The 7,415-nt window shown below is 30.8% G+C and overlaps 1 long non-coding RNA gene across 1 annotated transcript; it reads right to left on the bottom strand.

Annotated features, from left to right (window-relative positions):
* Window positions 1-4,127: 4,127 nt before the first annotated feature.
* Window positions 4,128-6,658, bottom strand: LOC127712320 (uncharacterized). The gene is made up of 2 exons (XR_007987035.1): window positions 5,752-6,658; window positions 4,128-5,304 (listed from the first exon to the last, which is right to left on the bottom strand). It is a non-coding gene; the product is annotated as an uncharacterized LOC127712320 (long non-coding RNA).
* Between the last annotated feature and the right edge of the window lie 757 nt (window positions 6,659-7,415).

Raw genomic sequence — 7,415 nt, forward strand, 5'->3', positions numbered from 1 at the left:
CCGTGATGGTTCACAATCCTGATCAACTTGCAATACTATACACCTATACACTTAAGAAGGAAGGGAAAATAGTCTCTGAACCAAAATTGTCCTAACAATTAATTGATTGTTGCTCGCTTGACGTCGTGTGTCAAATATTTCATGCATATTCATGACTCATTGTCCTTATTAAAGAAAAATACATCCTGAGCACAAAACCTTATGTGGTATAGGTAAATAGGAAAACATGACCATTATTAAAAAAATGTACAAAATAAAGGCAACAGTAGTATACCGCTGTTCGTAATTCATAAATCGATTGAGAAAAAAACAAATCCGGGTTACAAACTAAAACTGAGGGAAACACATCAAATATAAGAGGAAAAATACGACACAACAGAAACACAACATTAAAATGTAACACACACAGAAACGAACTATAATATAACAATGGCCATTTTCCTGACTTGGTACAGGACATTTTAAGAAAAAAAAATGGTGGATTGAACCTGGTTTTGTGGCTAGCAAAACCTCGCACTTTTATGGCAATGTTAAATATAACACTAAAATGACACCATTACATGACATGAATACAGTACAACATTACGGACAGAGAATTACACAAATAAACAATACAATATAGTACATTTGGACAACGAAACAACAGAAACACTGAAGTGAACAAACAACAAACGACAATGCAACACACACAGAAACAAACTATACGATAACAATTGCCATTTTCCTGACTTGGTACAGGACATTTTTAAGAAAAAAATGGTGGGTTGAACCTGGTTTTGTGGCTAGCCAAACCTCCCGTTTTTTTGGCAATGTTAAATATAACATTAAAATGACAACATTACATGACAGGACTACAATACAAATAAATGGGAGAACATATAGGACAGAGAAACATACGAATAATAGCTAACAAAAGGTACCAGGTTTAAAATTTAAGACGCGCGTTTCTAAAACACCTGTTTTAATGATATTCATAAATAGTCCTTGTGAAAAGGAACTGGTATGATTTTAGGCTTATTTGGCCCTAGAAATTGATAAGTGGATACCATCGTAGACGATCGCACATCTGGCGTACACAATTATAAGCCTGGATAATTTTTATGAGTTTTTTTTTATCCATATTATATTTGAACCTACTATTAGAATGTTGGACAAAATGAAAATGAACATATTAGGTCAATCTTGATTACTCAGTTTGATTGTCATTGTCAGTATCATTGAAGTGATGTCATATTGGGGATTACTCATTTTTAGCTAGACTTAATTACTATATAGCACAAGCGCCGCCTAGAATGATTTTTGTAAGTAAGTAGATAAACAGAAAATACGCTTTCTGTTACGATATCATTCTTTTGTTCTCTATCTTATTTTTTGACACCTGTATGTTAAATTTCACATGTGTTCCCCAAATTTGCTTCAATTTACCATAGTCTAGAAATGTTTATTCGTTTAGAATTGTTTTACAAGTTTACAAATATAAGGAACACTTTTATTGAACAATGTTTAGTTCTTTTAACTTTAATTATGATGTATAAAGTTTTATACTGTTAGTGTCTTACACGTAAGTTTTTTTTATTGCTGGATATTGTTTGCTTTAATGTGTAAATGTTACATATTATGTAGATATTTTATATCAAATTAAAATGTGACACTTTACTATTGAATATTGTATACATGTATTTCTCTATACCTTATCAAAATGGTGTGATTTATTGAGAATAAAGATATATAATAAATATATAATAATTTATTATTATTATTATTATTATTATTATTATTATTATTATTATTATTATTATATTTATTATTATTATTATTATTATTATTATCATTATTAATATTATTATTATTATTATTATTATTATTATTATTATTATTGTTATTGATTTACTATCGTTTTATGGCTGTTTTACAAATGACTGGCAACTATTTCAAACTGGAACCGCAATGTTTTATTAAAAACTGAATTTTGAGAGAATCATGTAAATTTTCAAAGATCGTCAAGCAACTTTTTTTTTTATGTTGTTTATTGGATTTTAGTACATTGATTCAACATATATAACTTTACAAGCTTAAGAAATTCATTATAGAACAAATTTATATCCAAATCGTACCTCCTTCCTTGTTCAAAATAACTGTTTCCCGTATACTTTAATGACCCAGAGATAACTATATTAAGGTGGATCATTGGTATAGATTTCTTCAGATAGAATTTTCTTATAGTTTGCCAGAATGTAGATTTTTCCATGTTTTTTTTCAAAAATATAAAATGTAGTATGGGTCATCGTGCTATTTTTTAAGCTACAAGTCGTGTCAAATTGCCCAAATTTCCATAGATTGTTCATGAAAAAACACATTTTTGTAAAGAAAAAGAAATCTATGAGATAGAAGTTTGAAATAAAATATGAGAAGATAGGTTTTAAAATATGCTTTAAGAAAATAACAATGTACTTTTTTTCATTCCAATTCATCAGTCACGTCTCAGTCATTACAGCTGGACGGACTTGCTTGGTCAGCTCCTCTTTATCCGTTATCTACGATGTTGGTTTCCTGATAAATAGCTCAACGACGTACTACTTTCGACGACAGAAACCAATTCAACACTGTACAGTCTACATTTAGCTTGGTGTAAATGCCAGCGTCAGCATACACTCAAAAACCCATTATGGAATGGGGAGTTATGTTATGCCGACTGACGTCCGATGGCCTGTATCTGAGGTGTTGGATAATGGACCGCCATTTCACTGTCTCGTGACTTTGGTCCTGATAATGCTTCCTGTCATCGTTATTACTGCGTCCTCGACTCTTCGACCAGTACTTCATCATCGTGTCTAGCGGGCTGCACAGTTGACCTACCTGGCCCTTAAAACAGCCGATTTGGAAGCGAAGAAGAACTTCAAACCCAAAATAGTCAACATACCAAATCATCATACGCAAAACCAAAATGGCGGCCGTCCTTTCCAACTTTACGACAACAACAAAATATTTAATGCTCACCAAACGCCTTCGGGCACCGAGCCGACCGTGTGAGGTCTTACCAGCTAGTCAAGGTCGTTAAAAACCACCAGATAGTTAGTACCTTAAGAAGATCTCTATAGACTAGTAAAGTGTCAAACGTACCAAGCTTTTCTTTTTCTTTCTTTTTTAAATATCGAATATATATAAAGATAAGTAGATGTAGTATGATTTCCAATTAGACGTGGACATATATACAATATATGTACAGTGTCAGAAACTATAATTGTTTGATGTTGTTTAGTACAGAGTACAAATAAATAGTATATGTTCCAACTCACTACATATAGATTATTTTTATCCTGAATTTTAACCCCAAGTTCTTTACGTTTTTGTTAATGCTTGTCTTTTGTTTTTGGCAGCTAGGTGTTATACCACTAAATCATATTTCATAAGAAAAAGGGTCGAAAAAAATATTCCCTTGCATTTGACAGTTGTAGGAAGTTAACCCTGCATTTCATTGCAGAAAAAAAAATTCGGAGTCATAAACATATATCTTTGGTGTTTCAAAGCGCCATTCTTTTATTGTTAGGTGTTTTGATAAAATATTTTTGGAAACTTGAGGTTACATGGTTACTCAAGTTTATAAACAGGTAAAAAGGGGAGGAATTTGATTGGTTAACTCCCAGTGATGGTTATTATCTTAAATACAATGAAATATGTGAAATTTTGTCTGTAGTACTGGACAGGATAAAACTTTACTCGTGCCAAGTATTTCTTTATTTGAAACGAAGATAACTTCTGCCCATTTTTTTTTAAAGTGCCAATTCAACAAAGACAAAAAGACAAATTGGGGAAAAACAATGACGGTAATACTCCTGATACGTTAACAGTAATGTCAACATTGTCGTTCGTCCCAAGACTGAAGCAGAATAACAGAACAAATACTAGTAAATATAAAATAAAAAAAATATATATTTGTATAGCTGTTGTTTGTACACAAGTTTGCTGACTGCAGGATAAAAGCAACATTATGATACCTTACTAGCTTCAACAATTTGCTTCCACGCAGCAAAGTAAGCTACTCAAGGTCATCGATATGACAAAATGTAAAAAAAACTCATAAAAGAAAACAAATGGCCAGATCTATAAAAAACAATAAACAATAGACACGAAAAATGGCATTGTTTATTTTATAAATATTTATAAAAAATATATTGTAAAACATATCAACATTTAAGCACACACAAAACACGCACAATCATATACACATGCACACAATTGCACTCACAAGCTCGCGCACTCACAAACTTGCGGACTCACATATTCCTCCTTTCTACAGTCAGTTCCAATAATAAATATGATGAACATAAAAAATACACATAACATAATATGCATGAAAAATAGTAATTTCATTACAAATACTAGCTCCAAAACCATAAGAGCCATTCTGGTAAAATCTCAATCTGATTAAAATTCACACCTATATTAACTCGCCTGATCGTCTTTTTAGGATAACGAAATCAGAGGTTTATATTTTAATTAAATTGGTAAAATCTGAAAAAAATTCTTTAATCTTTCAAATGAAAAGAAATCACTTCATTTAAGTTTGTATCAACCAGTTATGATTCGTCACTTTTGCGACCCACTGTTTTTTTTTGCCTCCACAATAACAAATGAGCATAATACGAACATTATTCTTTGTCCGTGTGAATAATTGTACAAATGCAGTTTAAGTTCTAAAAAAGTAAAGGTTATTTATATGCCAAACTATAGGCATTGTTGTATAACAGCATGACTAAGGTGGTCATTTGTTCCTTTTTTTTTTTTACAGTAAACGTTTTTAAAATATGAACACAAGTGCTTAATGCATTTATCGTCTTTGAACATATGTAAAAGATATATAAGCCACAGACACAGTCGTTTAATTTGCATGACTATTGTTGTCAATTGTTATTCAAAAGAGTAAACATTGAAATTTTGAACACAAGTGTTTAAAACTAGAAAATGCCTATCATTCACAAACTGTTTTTCTCTCAGACTAACTTTCTTGTCAATTTACATCTTTCTGTATAAAGTATATCAAGTACAAAATGACGGAAGTTTGTTTTTTCTTTTTTTCAAAATGTCCATTGCTTTTTAAAATTATTGATTCATTTTTAATATATAACTTAGATTAAAGTAAAGCTGTTAATAAAAAAATATCATTTCACAATTTGAAGCCTTTATACATGTGTGTTATGTAGAAAATAATATCCCTTAAAACCATCAAATTTGTCGTAAACAAGTATAGATGTCCATAGGCAATCGTGCCCCACTCGCACTGTAGCATTCATTTTGTATGGAACACTGAAATTAGAAATACCCGTCATTGCAACATTATTTCTTTTTACCTGGTGCAAATTACAGTCTATCAATTATATGTTTGCCTTCAAGTTATTCTCTATTGAAATTGACTTTACCAAATCGCCAGGCCACTTTACAGTTTGATACACATATATGTACATAATGGATTGATACTTCAATACAATTATCATAAATGTAAAAAGTTATTTGAACACACCTTTGCAACCGAACACCTTAATGTCATTGTTAGAACATATTGTTATATTTTATGCTATCTTCCTGTCAAAACATCAAGGATAAGCAAACAACAACCGTAGAAGAAGAACACATAACTCGTGACCCCATTGTGTGTTTTTTTTATTAGATCTCTTTTTTGCATCCTGGTAGTACCGAATAGATTCTGTTTCTAAAGTTGGAAGAAACCCATCATTCATGAATTCAATTATTTACCTTATTGTTAATTCGAATATTTCAATCCCTCTCCGTGTCCGATGTTCTCCCACGCGAGCTTAATGCAGCCATCGTAGAACAGCGGAATATAACGACTGAATTATCCGGGGTTATCTTTACAAAAATCTTACTTCCTTAATGTCTCGTATGCAAACAGGACTTGTTCGATGATTACTCTACAACTTTTGATAAGTACTTCGAAGTCAATAAAATCTGTTCATTTGTAAGCACTTTATAAAACAAACAAAAAACCAAATTAAGTATTGCGGTAAAATTCTACACACTTCCCTCAGTACATAGGATTAAAAGTTGTTTCGTTATTTTTCTCCAACGACATATGAAGTCACCATAAGAATAGCATATTTAGATTCCAACAAACTTTGCAAAGGAAATAAATCATTTCATAACCATTTCTACAGTTTTGAAATAAATCGTGCTATTGTAACTACAGACTTCCAAAGGTTAATATAATTGTGATAACATTCTCGTAATAAAATACGATTTTGGATAGTATATTTGTTGTTCATATCATCAGCGACATCCCTCAAAGTCTGTCCAAGATCTACGCAAGAGGTTTGCATCGATTTATCCATGTAACTCGTATGTACATTACATGTTAGAACGAAAAAATACATGATGATTTATCCATCTATCTCTTTTGCACATTACATGTTAGAACAATAAACATACATGTGCTTTATAACAAAGGTTTGATTATAAAAGATAGTACAATCACTATCAATAGCCTTATGCTATGTTTCTCGTAGACAATACAACAAAGATATAAGATATACATAAATATTATGAAATAATACTTATAGATTACAATTAAAATCCCCAACTGTTAAAACCAGGTAATAAGTTTATGTCAATCAATCTATTAGTCATTAAATTTAAATGGATATCGTTTGAGTTGATTTGGGTGATTAGAAATTTAACAGATAACTTTTAATTTTTAAAAGGAGATATAAGACGTCTGCTGTTCGCGTGCCAAGTTTTAACTATGATTACCTCTGATCATTGAACCTTATAAAGATAGTATTTTTCACGTTAATTGGAAGTTTTCATCTTACGCAATCTTTTTATGTGATTTATTATGATTTGTTGACGGAAGTAAGACAGATATTCAGTAATTATATACATGTATATGCATATATTGTTTAAAGCGATCAATAAAACAAGTCGATTAGATAAGGCAGGATCACTATATTGATAATTATATTCGTCTTTTTCCGCTTTTTGAAAGATTCCTTTTATCACTTATATATGGTGACATCTACATCCGACTTATCAGATAATTATACTGAGATAAATTATACGGATGCCACAGATATGTCAGACAAGTATGTCGACTTGTTAATAAGTATGTGAACATGTCAGATATCTAAAGTATGTCGACTTATTAGAAAAATTTAAGAATAATATAGCAACATAGCACTACTAATGGTGCAAACATCCGGACACGTAATAAGGCTATGTCTGTTTCTTCATTTTCTTTAGTTTTTCAAGTTTTCAAAATCCTATAAGCAGCCATAAAACCCAAATACAAATAAAAACACCTTGGTACTAAACGCATAAGGTACACAACTTGATAGTTTTTATCATAAAATTATATTCATTTAAAAATTAAATGGCAAAATAAACATCAACAAATAATTGTTTTA

This window comes from Mytilus californianus, unplaced genomic scaffold, assembly GCF_021869535.1.
Source record: "Mytilus californianus isolate M0D057914Y unplaced genomic scaffold, xbMytCali1.0.p SCAF_8, whole genome shotgun sequence".
Classification (NCBI taxonomy): Eukaryota; Metazoa; Mollusca; class Bivalvia; order Mytilida; family Mytilidae; genus Mytilus; species Mytilus californianus.